Raw genomic sequence first — 17,695 nt, 5'->3', positions numbered from 1 at the left:
TTGTTGTTTAGTGGATGAGAACAGTCCAGTTGTTCTAATGGAGATCATTCAACAATGTCCTCCTACCACACAGGGAGATTCCCTGTCCCACCGCAGGTACAGGTTCTCTGCAGTAGCTATGATCTCCTATTCATGACTGCAAGCCTTGACCATTGCCATATGATCTTTAGTTTTGCAGTTGTGCTCCAGGTGGAACCTAAAATAGCCAACAGCAAGAAATCCAGGTGTGAAGGGAAGAAATTGCCTTTTCCAACCGCGTTTATTCTGTGATTCTGTGAAGAAAAAGCTGGGTGCTCTGGAAGGCAGAGTTACTTGTCCATTGTGACATCTAAAATGCACACCAAACCAAGCAGTGTTAAGTTGTTCCTCTTCTTCAAAGACACTTCTGTGTGACAGTGATTTAATTTCATTTTCAGCTGACCTAGTTTCTTCCTCTTGACAGTGATGGCTTAAGGAATTAATTAAAAAAGAATATGTCGTCAGGTACTAAGCCCTGAAATGTACTTGAGAATGAACTTAGCTGAACTAGAGGATACTGAAACATTCCTAGATTCAGATCTTCATTCATGTGGTTTGAGTGCAGCTTGTGGACTGCTGAAGTGTATCCGCTGAGTAATTACCTACCCATTTTGTAATTTAGAAATTAAATTGAAATATTTGCCTTCTCTTTATATACATAACTCAAAATACTATTCGATAAGATGGGCATTATGTAAACTCACTTTCTCTGAGGCACAGAGACAAGGCAATGGGAACATGGAGTCTTTGATCTGTGGAATGCTCTTGCAGATTGAGCTCTGGTTGGTAGAACTCCAAAGCTGCTGTATTAAGCAATGTAAAGCTGGCAGCCCCAACCTAGTGAACAAATAACTACATTATAAACATGTTCTATGTGGTGAAGATCTGCTGATTTCTGTGTTAAGAGCGGTTCCCCGGCAGAGACATAGAGACCCCTGCCCAGCAGTGATCTGAGGGCTCCCAGCATTGGCCTGAGGGCTTCCAGCAGTGAGTAAGGGCTCCCAGCATTGTCCTGTGGTCTCCCAGCAGTGATCTATGGGCTCCCAGCAGTGGCTGTGGGCTCCCAGCAGTGATTGAGGGCTCTGAGCAGTGGCCGTGGGCTCCCAGCAGTGGCTGTGGGCTCCCAGCAGTGGCTGAGGGCTCCCAGCAGTGATTGAGGGCTCCCAGCAGTGAGTGAGGGCTCCCAGCAGTGGCTGTGGGTTCCCAGCAGTGGCTGTGGGTTCCCAGCAGTGGCTGAGGGCTCCCAGCAGTGGCTGAGGGCTCCCAGCAGTGACTGAGGGCTCCCCGCTGCTCTCTGAGGCCTGGGCCAGAGGATGCCGGTGCTGCCGTGTGTGCCCTCAGGAGCCGGCAGCTACATGTGGTGTTTGAATGTGCAGTGGCCGAGGATATCCAACCCCTTCCCATCTCTGGAGCTTCTCATGCAGTTACAGACACTCAGGCAAGGACTGCAGCAGGGGTGACTGGCAGCTTTGCTGGCCACTGCTGCATTTTACTACGGGGTGGCTTCATAAGCCCATGGCACATAACACAGGCCACAGTCTTGCACACTGCAGGTCAGATCCTCTAAAAGCCATTTGAAAATGTTCTGAGCGAGCCTGTTGGCCTTCCAATTGAAGAAAAAAACAAATAGTTTTATTCCATGTCTAATACGACTCAAAGAATAATTTCTCACTGGAATTGAATTAGGTAGATTCTCTGGAGAACAACTCTAAAAGCATTTTGTGTTCTCCATGTTGCCACATGAGACAAAATTACACCTAATTACTTTTAATTCCATTTCCATCCTGTATGACTCATTAATGTAATAGCATGGCATAGCATATACCATCAAAAGGATCAACAGCAGCATGTCCAGCAGGTCAGGGGAGGTGATCTGCCCCTCTGCTCTGCTCGAGTGAGACCCCACCTGGAGTGCTGCATCCAGCTGTGGAGTCCTCATCAGCAGAGAAAGGACATGGATTCCTTGGAGCAAGCCCAGAGAAGGGTCACACAGATGATCAGAGAGATGGAGCACCATTCCTACAAAGACAGGCTGAGATAGCTGGGGTTGTTTAGCCTGGAGAGGAGACGGCTCCATGGAAACCAGACTGAGTCCATCCAGTACCTAAAGGGGCCTATAAGAAAGATAGGGACAAAATTTTTAGCAGGGCCTGTTGTGATAGGACAAGGTTTTAAAGTAAAAGAGAGTTAATTTAGGTTAGATATAAGGAAGAAGTTTTTTACAATGAGGGTGGTAAAACACTGAAACAGATGGCACAGAAAGGTGGTAGGTGCCCCATCCCTGGAAACGAATTCAAGGTCAGATTGGACAGGACTCTGAGCCTGGTCTGGCTGAAGATGTTCATTGCTATTAGATGGACTTTAAAAGTCTCTTCCTACCCAAACTATTCTGTGATTCTCTGAAAGGCTTTGCAATTGTATTTTTCTTTTAGCAGAGTGAGTACTAAACATTTTTAACTGAAAACTAGTACTAGTTCAGCAGTGATTTTTTTGTTGATGGTCCACTGAGCATTGTTTCATTGTGAACTTCCTAAATACAGAGTGCTTAAGTTTGCAATCAGTACATTTTGATGCCAATGGTCAACTGTCCCACAGTATTAATTCCAGTACTAGACCTTGCATCTGACACTGAAGCACAGATTCTTAGGGCACCAGCCATTTACAGGGTGGGATTAATTCTTTTTTATGCACTTAGTACGAGGGTTGGAGCAAAGGAGGATTCTTGCAACCAGCTTAAGCCCATCTGCCAAGAGTTCTCTTTTGTGCTGAAAGACAACCCCATTCACGCGTCCAAATGCAGCTGACAATACTTTAAATCAAAGGGCAAATACTTTGAAAAAGAATTTTCCTGGAGGGCCTGAAGAGCTTGGAGCCTGTTGTACTATCATTTTTGTTCCTGTTACTCAGATGTATATTTCCTGTGAAGCACATTATAGCTTGGGAGTGTCCAGTCCTGTGAAAGGTAAATTAGTCAGAGGTACATAAGCAAAAGCCTGAAAACAGAAGTCAGAAGGACATCTACTAGAAGAGAAGGTACTGACATCACAGAAGAGTTTCAGACCACGCCCACAAGCTATTTTGAAGCCAGATTTGAACTGGACATATAATGCTAAGCTGTGTTGATGTGAGCAAAGTGGTGGGACTGTGTGGAGTTTGGTCTCTGGCTTTTATTTGGCAACACAGGAATAGCCTGTGGGACCACTGCTAGATTACTGATTCCAGCTCTGGTTTTCCTTGTTGCTTTGCCAAAGACCTGATTGACTTGGAAAGAGTTTGGAGAAGAAAAATCTGAAATCTGAAGTGGGAGCTTTTAGAAAAAGTACTCAGAAGATTGATTTGTTTTATTTAACATAGAAAAGGTTGACAGGTAAATTGATTATGGCCTTTCTAAAGTATCTGTGTAGTCAAATGTTATCTGATAGCAGATGCCTTTTAGTCCTTCACACAAAAACAAAAGAAGTGCAGTGAGTTGAAGTCAATGCTAAAAAGATTCAAACCATGAAGCAGACATGGTTTTGACAATAATGAATTATGGAAGCAGCTTTGTCAAGGTTATGGATAATCCTCCATCACTGAAATATCTGAATTCCAAGCTTCTTTTTGTGTAATCTTACGAAGCATATCCAGAGGTTATGAACTTGAAGCATATGTCTTGGGATGAAATTATTTAGGCTTTGTTATTCAAGAGGTCATTCTAGAGCAGGGTCTTCAAGGAAGGCTTCTGTGAACTATTTTTACAGTCAGGTAGAAACTCTATTGCCTGTTGTAAAACCTGTCTGTGTGGTGCCAGGACCTGTCCTCTGCTAGAAAATGTTTAGGATTTGATAGACTAAAACCACTTGAACATGATTTATCAATCTTTCTGATCTAGGCTAGCTGATCTTCAAATCAACAGAGGAAATGCAATCTTTAACATGAACATAACTTAAAAACTTCTCTACTAAAACCACCATTCCTCACATACTGGATAACATACAAGACAACCCAATGATGAGTACATTCAATATATTTATATATATATATACATATATATATATATGAGTACATATGTATTGAATATATTGGATGCATCCAGGGATTTGTCAGCAAAACTGCCATCTTGCTAATGTTTTCTGGTCTAGAACACAGATGAAGGGATTTTGTACCCACAAATATTCCTCTGTTTCCAGACAGGTATTATGTATACAGCCCAAATATACTGACATTACAGAGGAGCTGGTAGTATGCATTATGGTTGCCAGATATTTTGCAGTAAGAAAAATAATGGCAACCATTTTTATTTTTGGAGAACCTCTTATGATTCCCCCTCGAGTTTGCAGAGCCTCTCACACTGGCAAGGACAAAGCTCCCAGTTTACACAGTGCATTTTTTTTTTTAATCCCTGAAATTCCTTTCAGGTTTAGCCAAATTGCAAATTCTTTAAAATCCTTTTTTTCCTTTCCTGCTGTGACTGGTTCTCTAGAGGGAGAAGGGCTGGTATTGTGCCAACCAAACAGAAATGTCTCAACCATTAGGCAGCACACACACTGTGTTTGGATACCAAAGAGGAATTCACTTTTTGATAAGAAGGGAAAAGAGGGGTTTGGGTTCCTTTCCCATCTGCCCCACTGTAGAACAAATGCCTTCACTGCTGACAAAACCAAGGATTGGTCCAGGATTCCAAAGCCCCCTGACATAAACACCGATCCATTGGCTTCCCTCTTTGAGATGTAACAGCCCAAACTGAGATCTCTCATCAATGCCTTTGCTTTAGTCATTCAAACTGCAGCAAGGCAGCTTTGAGGGAGGAGTTCTGTGAAGATGCAGTAAGACCATCTTTCTACAATTACATGCAATATGGAGGGAGGAAGACTGTTCTTTTATTTTAAAATGGGAATTTGTACTTTGTGAAAATGTTAATGCGTTTGAATATTTGAAAGTTAATGGTTAAATGCCACTGCCATTTAATTACATGATCCTGTTGCACAGAGACCACAATGTCAGTGTACAACTGGGCAGAATTTTTAGTGCATAGGGCTTGTAGCAAATCTGGCAGTTCCAATCTCTTTGACTCTGAAAGTTTAATTATTTTCTTTTAGCTTTGCTTCTAGTGTACTTAGATAGGGATGAATTCCATTGAGTATATTGTAAATCAGCTCCAGAAATAAGGAAATAGGATAGGGAAATTGTACACATTTTACTGATATTAATAATCATATTATTAATGCTAGAAATAATATGAGAAAGTGAGAAGGATTTGATCCAAATTTAAAATTACACTGGTATTTTAGTTCTCACGGATTATAGTCTTCTGCATTTGTACATAGATAATGGCTTCTGCATCTGTGTGGCTGCTATACATCCAACAATCAGGTGAGTGGCAGAGACAGCAGAACTTGTTCAGCAATGCAGAATAGTAGCTTGGGTCAGGGGAGATTTATTGTCTACTTCCATCTTTGCTTCCTTACTGTGCAAAGCACGGGCCATGATGGAATTTATGCGAAGTGTACAAAGCAAGTTAATTACACTTTAATCCTCAGAAAGGTGGGTGACTGGGGCAAAGGGCTTGCAGTCTGTTCTGAAAAGCTAATCTACCTCACTCTGATGGGCTGTCAGCAGAAGATAATGTCCTTTATTGTTTCCTATTCTCAGAAATGGTTCTAGACCAACAACAGATGTTTCTTTTCTATGAAAAAATTTCAAAGCTTCTACACAGACATATAGAGGGAGCGAAAATAACTACCTGCAGACTTCAGATCGAAGCAAAAATACTTAATAGTTTTTTCATCATTTCTCAAAGGAAAAACATTGTTTTCAGTTGCCCAGTGCAGAAACTAGTGGAGTTAAAAAAAAAAAAAAAAAGAAAAAATAAAGGCATTGTTTATTCATACGGATCTGAAGTCCTTAAATTCTACTAGAGTAAAAATTAAGGGTGTAATTAAGGGTGTTTCAGTACGTTGCAATAAGCCCTAGCAAAAGGTTTTATTTGTTTCCCCTTTAAGAAGAAACCACAATTAGTATGAATAATCATATCATAGAGCAGGAATTTCTCTCTCTGTGGGTGGATGATTATTCAATTGCATATAACATCCATGGAAACTATGTTCCCAGGTACTCAACTAAGTTTTGATTTATGATTATTTATGGCTCTGTTAAGAGCTTATTAAAATGTGTTGCATCACTTCTGCTAGATTTTGGAACTTCACACTTGTAATATATTTATTTAGTCTTTTATGATGAATTCCAAGAAGGTAACATACTTAAGAAATTTTTTTTACCTAATCTGCCTAAAGTTTTCTTGTACGGCTCAGTGCAGTTCTCTCCACATTCCCAGCCATCAGTATATCCAGTGACTTCTTCTCCTCTGGAGCACTGAGCGCCATGTATTACAACATTTCTAAGATCTTCTGAGATGCATGTGAGCTTCAAAATGACAAGCCAGTGGAGATGGGGAAAAGCTAATTGTACCTGAGCAGTCTGGGCATTCATGAACCATTTCACTAATTGTTTAGACAATTTTATTTTTAAAACTCATGTCTTTTCATTCCTCTTGAAGTTTCTTTCATGGGCTTTCTCCTCTATTACCTTTTGGATCCCAGTCCTTCAGTTCCTCCCATTTGGATGAGGCCAGTCAGCCTGGCTGACATGTGGCAGTGGGGATCTCCCTGTTACAGGAATGATAGGGACCTTTCATAGCAAATTGCTGGGCATAAACAGCTGCTTTCTGGCTGGTTTCTGCTCAATAGCTAACATAAAAATGTCATGCATAAAGTTGTTATTACATTAATCAAATATAGTAGGGATATTTTGTGCCATGCCCTGAAAATTAAAACCAACAAAAAACCAATGTTTATTAAGCCTCCAGCATTTTATCTGTAGATTTAGATACTCAATATATTTATATATTGCCCAATTAGTGTATTTAGTGCAGCCTCTTTTCCTTCCCTTTGCTATAAAACAAATCCAAAAGAGTATTATAAATTAAACCCCTGTACATTTCAGTCAGCAGGATATTCAGTATTTCAGATGCCTAAAGGCTAGTGTCTTCCAAAATGACGCTTGTTGCAGTAGTATACTTAGAGATTTATATGAGATTAGTGCAGCTGGTTAAAACATGGTGCTCATAATGCCAAGGTTGCCGATTTGATCCCTGTGTGGGATCATTCCATTCATTTAAGAGCTGGACTTGATGATCCTTGTGGGTCCCTTCCAACTCAGAATATTCTGTGGTTCAGTGATTTCTTGCATACTCTGATAGCATTAAGGCAAGAGGAAGGAGATGGAGCAGTTTTTCATGTATTTGAGTCACATTACCAGAAACAGAATAAACAGTTCTTGCATTCTTGTGGAAACGTTAATTACTCACACGGCACAACATCATTACAATCAAGACAGAGCAATCAGTTCATATAACAAACCCTATAATCAAAGTAATGTAATCAATGGAAGTAATCAACTATAATAAGCAATTAAATACCTAACTGCATCAAGCAATAACTAAAATTACAGCCTTGAATAGTATCAGCTAATTGCATCATTAGAAACTTGTGTAAAAGCCAGTGGTAAGGCTTAGAGTTTTTAACTAGACAACATAGCTATTGCAGGTGTTGTGGGAAGGTCTATAGCTTCATCCTGAGAGACGCTGGCTAGCAAGACTTGACTAAAGAAAAGCAGACCAGGCTTGGATTTGCTGTATTAAGGCAGGAATAGGCTTTCTCACTGGAGCCTTGGGTGGCCTTATCCGCAGAGCAGCCAGGGCAGCAGCGCCCAAGCGGACACACACCGTGTCACTCAGCAGCTCTGCACACATGTCCTTCCTTCCTACCACCACCTAAGCCTGCTCAGACAAAGGCACTGCAGGCACTGAACCTCCTTGGGAATGTGCAGGGGAGTCAGCTCCCATTTCTTTTGCCTCTTCCTCTGCACTCCATCTGCTTGTGAAGGCTGACAGGCCTTTCCTCCCACCTTCGTGCCACGGAGAGTGTGGCCAAAAGTCGTTGAGAGAAAATCACCTGTTTGAAGAGGTCTTAACCTCTCCTAATAGAGAGATGTATCCATCTGAGAACAGACCTGTCAGTCCGCACCAGGAAGTGTCCTGTCTGTGCCCATTGTCCTACAATGGGGCAGCTCCAGCATCTGGAGGCTTTTCATTTGACTGTAGCAGTACTACCAGAGCACAAACCTCACCAAAATAAAGAAGAGTAAGACTAAGACTACCACTGCAAAGTAGAAATAAATAAAAAATCAGCGAGGAAATATAAAATGAGACAGAAGCATATTTGTGTGGTTTTCAGCCATGACAGTTTACAGGTATTCTGAATATTTTATTGGTTTGAAAGACCTGAAATGAATATGTGCTGCTACCAAATGTTAAGAGAAGAGGATTCAGTAGGATCGAGTCTTTCAGATTAAATAGAAATTCTAAAAAGAACCCCTGGAAATGTGAAGTAAATCTAGTTTGTGACAGTAAAGTTTTAAGCCCCACCAGCTGCTTTGCCTATTTTCAGCACTGAAGTTGGGTTGTTTCGGCATAGCAGACAAAATAGGCAGGGTCTCTAGGCTGGAGTGCAGCATTTCTAGAAGAAGATTAGCTCTTAAATTCATGCAAGGCAGATGTAGAAGTGCAAGAAGGGTAAGTGCTGTCTGCAGTCTGCAGTGGAATTGCTCTCATGGTGTGACCTCACCCAAAGAATGTAACCAGATACCCTGGCGGCTGCCTCTGAAGTGCTTAAACAACACTGGGGATGTATTATTTGCACCAGGGGATCACTAAAGTGCTGTAGTTACAGTAGCAGTATGGCATGGACAGAAGCATGTCTCTGTCTAACTCTGCCTTGCTTTGAAGTGTTTGATCAACTGTACATTTGGGAGCCCTTAACCCCTAAGGCATAGGCAACATGTGTAGAAACTGAATTAACACACACTATTCTAGGGCTTAAAGTTTCTTAATATACTTTCCTAATTATTGTATACATTTTGAAAGAAAATAGCAAAAAAATTGAAAGCATTCTGTTCCTGCCAGTTGGGTCTGTTGCAGCCCTTGGCAGAAGCATGGCCTTAGAGCTGGGCTGCTGCACTCACACAGAACTGTGGGAGTCCAGAAATGGCTCACTTTTTAGCATTCTCCCTTCCAAATCCTACCCAGCATGCACTGTGCACACCCTGACAGCCTGGGGCTTCCCATGTCAATAGTCAACATGATGGTATCGAGAGAGCAAAACATCAGAAAAAGTAAGGAACAATCACAGAGGAGGAAAATGGCTGAAATGAAGAAATGGAAAGGCCTGGAGGCCCACTTGAAGTGAAACAGAACTGACACATTTAGATTCAAAAGCTGATTATGACCTTGTTGGCTATGTTAATAATTCCAGAAAAAAAACTGTCTTAGTGCATGGTCAAAAGGTGAAATAGGAAGGGATTATCATAGAATGGTAGAATTATCTAGGTTGGAAAAGACCTTTTAAGATTATGAAATTCAATGTAAACTTAACACTGCCAAATCCAGTAGTACATTTAATTTTCTGATCATAGCTTTACTTTCCCAACTTCCTTAATAAAAAAAAAAAATGTTTGTTTTTATTACAATTTCTGTCTTTCAATCATCTCTCCATAATGACCATGACTTTATTTTCTAGCACCTGGACTTCCTTTCAGGGTCACAGTGGTTTTTAAGCCTGAGGTTTTATAGCAACCACAGCATTCCAGATAGCTGCCAGCCAAATGCTTACAGCCAATTTATTATGTGGGTTGAATTTCTTTGTGAATAAGAGAGGTGGAGATGCAATGGCAGCCTCTTTAGAGTCCCTGGCACTGACTGAAAGAGCACATCCTGGCAGAGGGCAGGAGCTGATTGCCTGGCACTCCCATAACAGCTGCCCCAGCTATTGAAGGGGGGGAAGAGAAGCTCACTGAGCCCCATGGTGGTGCTGGGCAGCCCAGGACATTGGTCTGTCCAAGGAGTCAACATTTCCTGTGGGAGCACATGATGTGTCCTGCCCTGAGGCTCCTGCTGCACACTGAACTCTCTTCCTCTCTGCTCAGCTGCTGTCTGAAATAGAAAGGTTTGAAACTAATGATATTAGTTACAGAAATAAATTTTAATGAGGCATGTGAGGAAAACTATGTTAATAACTGTATGTAAACAAATAGTTTACAAAACAATCTATATGTAACTATATGTATACAAAAATTTTATATCTCATGAATTATGAGTAAGGCATTCTGTTGGACTACCAGGTAGTTAAAGATTCTTTAACAACACAAGAGAAGATACAGGTCTTCAGGAAACTAGCAGTTTTAAAATGGTTATTTTAATTAGTTAGTTTTCTGGCAGTTGATGGGGGTTCAATAACTAGAAATACAGACTTGGAGATTTCAGGGGGTATTGTTTCTTCTTTTTCCATGTAACAGTGAAATACTGCAAGATAAATTGTTTTCTGAAATGAAAGCCATTTCTGCTTCAGAAATTACAAACTGAAAACTGAATTGTAGGTTTATCTGCCAGTGAATAAAAGCCCAAAACACTTTTCAAAAAAGCCCACCCTTGTTTCTGATTCTAGAGGGGAGTGGTGATGTGCTCTATGTGGGAGTCACAAGGCTGGGGAGCAAACTGAGCTGTAAAATGTTTTGTGCTTCAAAGCTGACGCCCCCTCACTGCAGTGTTGATGATACTGGCCTTAGACTCAGAAGTTCCTAACACTAAAGTGGCCAGAACCAATATGGAAACTGTTCATAAATTTTTTTTTAATTGACATATTTCATTTGTTTGTGATTGAAAGCAATTTTTGTATTAATCACTCCTGTGAATCCCTAGGATTTTCTAGCAGTCTTCCTTAGGAGAAACCCTTCTCATTGGGAATGCTGTTGGAAAAGATGGAGAAATAGCCCTTGGTCAGAGGGATACAGGAATTACAAAAGACCTGTAGCATTTCCTCTCATTGTTTGTACAGGGTAGGATCCAACCAACTTAACTTGGGCCTCCAGACAGTGATCCAGTCTGCCTGCCTTCCCAGGCTCCTAATATGTTGGCCCCTTCTTTTAGGAGCTTCTTTATCTTTGGTCTGAAAGCTCTCAGGTTTGTGTGCTCCCATGTGCCATGTGCTGTCAGCCAGTGTGGGGCAGACACAGATAACTGTGCTCCATCTAGCCCCCCAGAGAAGCATCAAAGCTAATTACTAATAACTTCTGTTTGTTCATATTTGCATGACTGTTTTGAGAAAGTTAGCAGCGAGTGTGATCTTGAGGGGAATGATAATCTCCAGAACACCCAGCTGTTGGCACAAGGCTGAGCTGGCACTGAAGGGTGATGTTTCAGTTTGTTTTTAGGATTAAACTTGAAAAATCTTGGCAGCTTTCCCTCTCCTATTCATTGCTAGCTTTGCTGTAGATGAAAACAAGCAAAAACAGAGAATTAAAACTTGACACTAATGAGACACTGAAAACATTATTCTGATTTTGGACTCCTCAATTTTATCTATATTCATCTCTTTCATGTGACCAGGATGGTTCCTTGCTCCCCAGGCCAACTGGCATGGTGAAACCCACGTCCTCACTCTCAAAGTCTCTTGGAATGTAAATGGCAATGTCCAAATTACTTACTGGGAATGGTTCTTGGCCCATACTAATTTACAAACCATGCCCAGAAAATATTTTGGAAGAGTGATAGTTTGCCCAGGCCAAAGCCATCACCAGCACAGTTCTAACAATTTAATAGGCTTGATGCTTGAGTTTCAGCCCTGGGAACATTCCCTGGCACTGATCAATCTACACCTCTCTTGATGCAGCTATGGAAGCTAAGACTAAATAAATACTGTAATTGGAAAAAATTAGCCCTCACTGTATAATTATTTCAATAAATTATTAGCCATGTTTTGTAAAGTATGGCATACATTTCAGTCTATACAGTTTAAGCTATATCTGCATTTTCTGAAAGTGAGCTTACACTTAAGGGAGATGGAATTTTCCCCATGTTATCCAAAATATATCTGTTCTCCAAGGAAACAAAAACTGGCATAGAAAAAGCTTCTTTCCATACCTCAGCCTAGAGCCCTTCAACCTCCCCACAGTCATTTTATCAAATCCACCAAAGATACTGTTAAAAAAATACTTTTCTTACACAAAAAATGTACTGCAATGCTCCCACCATCAAAGACAATGTGGGGTTTCTGTTGTATGCTCTTAAAATAAAACAATCAGCCAAACCAAAACCCTCTATATTTGGACCATTCTCTTCCTTGGCATAAAGCCTTCCCTCTTGTCTGTCTGTCACTCTCAGGTTTTAATACACATACTAGAAAAGTATTGAAATAAAAAAATTCAAGAAGAGGGAAGGCTACAGTTTGCTTTGTAGGGTTCAAGGCTGAGTAGTTCTGATTTGTCTGAAATTAAAGGGAAGTACTGAGTATCCTGGGTTTTGGGGGGTTTTCTGACACATCTGAAAACTTAGCTTGATGGCATTCTGACTGTACCTGCTTGGTATACACAAATGTAGTTAGCTAAGAAATCATCTTTTCCAGTGCTCAGAAGGATTGAATAAAACCTGTCCATTTTTCTTTTGCACATAAATAAACAAACCCAAGAATACAACAACATTTTTGTAGAAAATTCGTCCTTCCTTACCAGCCTATTTTGTCCTGTGTGTGTATCAGCAGAGCTTTTAGCAACAGAACTTTCCCACCTGCCCATTTCTATTTAAAGGAACTTACTCAAAGAAGCAGAGAAAGGGAATACATTATGTGTTATATATGAATATGTTACATTAGTGGGAGGTATTGCATAGCTCTGTCTCAGTAATAGTGGTTGAGGAAGTTCTTGGTATCAAATGATACTAAATTAGTTAAAAAGAATATTGTTGTTATACACTTTAGAGTTACTCTTAATAGATGAAATGTATATATATGCATACACACACATATATAGTATTTAACAGTAGCTCTATCTCAACCACTATTGCTATAAGCAGTAGAATCAGGAAGAATCAGGGACTGGTAGGTATATACTATATTCATACACAATCCGTTGTGAGCAATGTGAAGTATTTTAAGACCAATCTGTTAGGAATAGTTTTATAGCTTTAAAGTATGTCTCATTTGCCTTTGGTAAGAGACACTCCTATAAAGTCCAGCGGGTGTTTATGTGGTGTGACATACTGTTGGATAACTTTTAAGCACTTTTTAATATCTATGTGGTGCCTTATTCATATAAACACCTCAGTAGACAGACAGACCACAGCAGCTCTGTAACATGAAAATGGAAGCTTTTACCAATGCAACATTTTGGCATCCCCAGTGTACCTTGACTTAAAAGCTGTGTGCTTTAGGTGTTAAATTCTGTAAGTGTCTGGACAAGGCCAATGTTATCTAATCTTTGTTATTTTTGTACACTTGATCATCACTCATTTATTTCATTGCATATAGAGATGCATTTAGAGAATGGACTGAATGCAGAAGACTGGCTGTATCAGTGCAGCAAGCTTGCTGTTCAAAATTAGGTGCATGAAGGAAGGTTATTGTTTGTCATGATTGTGCATGCAAACATAATAACTGTATTCAGTGTGGTCACTTCCAAGTCACAGCTCTGACCTTTTTGCTGGACATCAGTATCAAGCCATAATAGCTGGTATGGATTAATCAATCACCTCTTTCCTCAGAGAACAGTGGTGCTTCCAGTCACAAGCACACTTGGATGAAAAGTGTGCTTGTCTTTTCCATTGAAGACCAAAGCCATGAAAGGACCAATTTCTTTTTTAAGAGGAAGAAAGTGTAAGAGGTAGAAAAACTGTGTAAGCCAAGAGATCAGGGCCAAAAGTGAGGATCTTCCTGTATTTGATGGAGGCAGATTAGACAGCTCTCTCACTGCCTTTAAGAGCAGATAGAGGTTTCTGAGGGGAGTATCTTAGCATAGGGTCAGACTCAGCCTCATAGTGTGATATGGTGGAGTCACTCATCAGCAACCTGTAGTAAGATGTGAATGCCCCGAAGGTAAGGCCAGGGAGCATCTGTTTGCAGGTGCTGAACTCATACTTTGAGAGAACTTGTTAGTCTGCTCATAGGCTGACATAGACTCTGACCCTCTTCACAAAATCAGAGTTGCTGAGACTGGGCAGAACCTTTGGAGATTTCTAATCCAACCACTTGTGCTTAGAGCAGTGTCAGCTAGCACAGGTGGCTCAGAACTGTGTCCAGTTTGAATATCTGCAAGGATGGAGACTCCACAACCACTCTGGGAAACCTGTTACAGTGTTTAATCACCCATAGAATAAAAAAGGTTTCTTCTTATGTTTAAATGGAATTTCCCATATTTCAGTTTGTGCCCACTGCATCTTGTCATTTTTCTGGACATTACTGAGAGAAATGTGGCTCCATCTTCACTTCCCTATCAAGTATAGACCCATAGTGATAAGGTACGTGGGAACCTTCTCTTGTCTAGGCTGAACAGTCCCAGCTCTGCTTTGCTTGTGACAGATGTTCCGGTCTGTTAATTCACAGACCATGTCTGTGGTGTCTCTCACACTGGGGAGCCCAGCACTTTACCCAGTATTCCAGATGTGTCTCACCAGTGTTAAAAAGAAGGAACACCTTCCTGGGCCTGCTGGTGGTGCTCTTTGTAATGCAGTCATGAATACTGCCGGCTTTTCTTGCCACAAGGACACATTGCTGGCTCTTGTTTGACTTGCTACCCACCAGGACCCTCTCTAAAGCTGCTCTCCAGACACTCAGGCCCTGCTCTTTTCTGGTGCATGGGATTATTCCTCCCCAGGTGCAGGATTTGACATTTTCCTGTACTGAACTTGTTGAGGTTCCTGTGGGCCATTTCTCCAGCCCAGGTCTCTCTGAATAATGACGCTGTCCTGCGGTGTTTCAGCCACTCATCCCACTTTTGTATCATCTGACAGCTAGCAGAGGCTGCACTCTACCCATCACCCAGTTCAGTAACTGAGATGCTACACAATATTATCCTAGCAGTAACCCCTGGAGCAGACAACTATTAAGTCACCTCCAGCTGGACTTCAGGTCACTGCTCCCAGCACTATGACCTCAGCAGTTCTGCCAGCTTTCAGTCCAGCTCACTCTCCAGTTATTTAGCCCTTATTTAGCTTGTCTGTGAGAATGAGAGACCAATGGAGGGATTAGTGAAGATAAAGATCCAGAAGCAGGTGAGCAAGAAGCTCCACTCATCCACCAAACCAGTCACGTCCTTGTAGAAGGTCAATAGGTGGTTCAGACATGACTCTTGCTTTGTAAATCCATGCTGACTACTCCAAATTGCCTTCATGTCCTTGAGATGTTTGGAAATTGTTTCCAAGATTATTTGCTCCATCCCTTCCCTTGTAGCTCCCTTGATTGTCTTTCTTGTCATCCTTGAAGATGGGATGTATCTCCAGCCTGCTTAAATGTTCTCTAAACTGATCCCCCTTTTGCAAGGGCAATTCTTTCTTGTACCAGATTTTCCCACAGGTCTCCACTGTAGACCAAGGCAAAGAAGGCACTGAATACTTTGATCTTTACCATGTCTTTGTACTATGCTGCCTGCCTTATTCAGTAATGTGAACACATTTTCCTGATTTCTGCTAATACACCCAACAGAAGCCCTTCTTCCTGCCCTTTGCAACCCTTGCTGGACTGAATTCCAAGAGAGCTCTGGCTTTCGTAACCCCATCTGTGCAGGCTCATATAACTTTTCTCTTTTCTTCCCTTTCCTGCTCTTCTCGTAGACTTCCTTTTCATGCCCAAGTTACATCTGGAACTCCTTGTTTATTCACACAGGCCTCATGCTGCCTTTGCTTGATTTCCTGCTAGATGGGATGAACTGTTTCTCAATTTGGAGGAGATGAACCTTGAATATCAACCCACTTTCCTGGGGCTCATTGCTTTCCAGGACTGTATCACATAGGAGTCTTCCAAACATATCAATGAATAAACCAAGGTCTCCTTTCTTCAAGTCCAGAGTTGGAATCCTGCTCCATCCTCTCTAGATTCTGAACTCCAGCATAACATAGGGGCAAGGCTGCCCTTGACCTTTACATCCCTGAGCAATCTTTCCTTGTTTGTAACTATGAAGTCCAGCAGAGCTCCTCTCCTCGTCAGCTCCTTGTTCTGGCAAAGAAATTGCAATCCTCTTAGACCTCCCAACCAGAGCTGTCCCTGGAAGTCATGGCTAAAGGCTATTGCTTTCCCAGGACTGTGGAAGAATGTTGACCTAGTTCAAGACACGGCATGCTGTTTGTGTGGTATTTGCTTTTCCTCTAGAGAAGAAGAGTTACTGAAGCTTTTTTTACTTACACTTGTGTAGTATAAATAAATATTTTTGGATGCAGGAAGCTAACCTTTCTCTAACCCTTGAGAGTTGGTGTCCAAACTTGCTTAAGTTTGCTGGAGTAATCAGAAAGGCAAACAAGCTGATGGAGAAGCTTTATTCATTGATCTCTCTGCATTCCTGCATAGCTCTGCATTTTAACTAGTTATGTATTTTGGATCAGCAGATTTATACAGTTCACACTTAATTATCCAACAAACAGAGAATACTCTGCTTGTGAGCTGAAGTAGTGCAGATCTTTATGCAAAATCTGGGTTATTCCCGGATGGATTTTAAAGCTTTAAAATGCAGTGTAAGTTAATCAGTGAAGATTTCTGTTAACAGCTTAAATAGTCCTTTGTTTGTAAGTTGGTATGGAAAGAGGGGATGGCAGATAATGGGTTTGCATCATCTGTCTCGGTTCTGGTCTGACTGACTTACTGAGGAGCAATGAGTGCTTGAGTACTTCCACAGAATCACAGAATCACTAGGTTGGAAGAGCCCTTCAAGATCGTTGAGTCCAACCCATGCCTTAACACCTCAACTAAACCATGGCACCAAGTGCTACATCCAGTCTTCTTTTAAACACATCCAGGGATCATGATTCCACCACCTTGGGCACACAATTCCAGTACTTTATCACTCTTTCCATAAAAAACTTTTTCGTAATGTTTACCCTGTATTTCCCAGGGAGGAAAGGCTGTGTCCTCTTGTTCTGTCAGCTGCTGCCTGGAGAAAGAGACCAACCCCCACCTGACTACAGCCACCTTTCAGTTTGTAATGAATGACAAGGTCACCCCTGAGTCTCCTTTTCTCCAGGCTAAACACCCCCATCTCCCTCAGTGGTTCCTCACAGGGTTTGTGTTCCCAGCCCCTCTCCAGCCTTGTTGCCTCCTCTGGATGTGCTCAAGTGTCTCAATGTCCTTCCCAAACTGAGGGGCCAGAGCTGGACACAGCACTCAAGGTGTGGCCTGACCAGTGCCCAGTAGAGGGGAAGGGTGACCTCCCTGCTCCTGCTGGCCACACTGTTCCTGATCCAGGCCAGGAGCCCTTGGCCTTCTTGGCCACCAGGGCTCACTGCTGGCTCATGTTCACTCACCTGCCAACCAGTGCCCCCAGGTCCCTTTCTGCCTGGGCACTGTCCAGCCACAGCATCCCCAGCCTATAATGCTGCAGGGGGTTATTGTGGCCAAAATGCACTTGGATTTATTAAACTTCATCTTATTGGACTCTGCCCATCCATCCAACCATTCCAGGTCCCTCTGCAGAGCCCTCCTACCTTCCAACAGATCAACAAATGCTCCCAGCTCTTCATGCTTTTGAAGGCACGGATCAGGACTAGATAAGCGATGGAAAGTTGAAAAAGTCTTTTTCTTTTTTTTTTTGCAAATAAGTAATTCCGAGA

General features: G+C 41.7%; 1 protein-coding gene across 1 annotated transcript in view; it reads left to right on the top strand.

Moving 5' to 3' along the window:
• TMEM255B (transmembrane protein 255B) overlaps positions 1-17,695 on the top strand; it is a 68,739-nt gene that overhangs the window by 33,870 nt on the left and 17,174 nt on the right. The window lies entirely within an intron of this gene.

This window comes from Ammospiza nelsoni, chromosome 2, assembly GCF_027579445.1.
Source record: "Ammospiza nelsoni isolate bAmmNel1 chromosome 2, bAmmNel1.pri, whole genome shotgun sequence".
Lineage (NCBI taxonomy): Eukaryota > Metazoa > Chordata > Aves > Passeriformes > Passerellidae > Ammospiza > Ammospiza nelsoni.
This window is presented reverse-complemented; position numbering and strand designations above follow the sequence as displayed.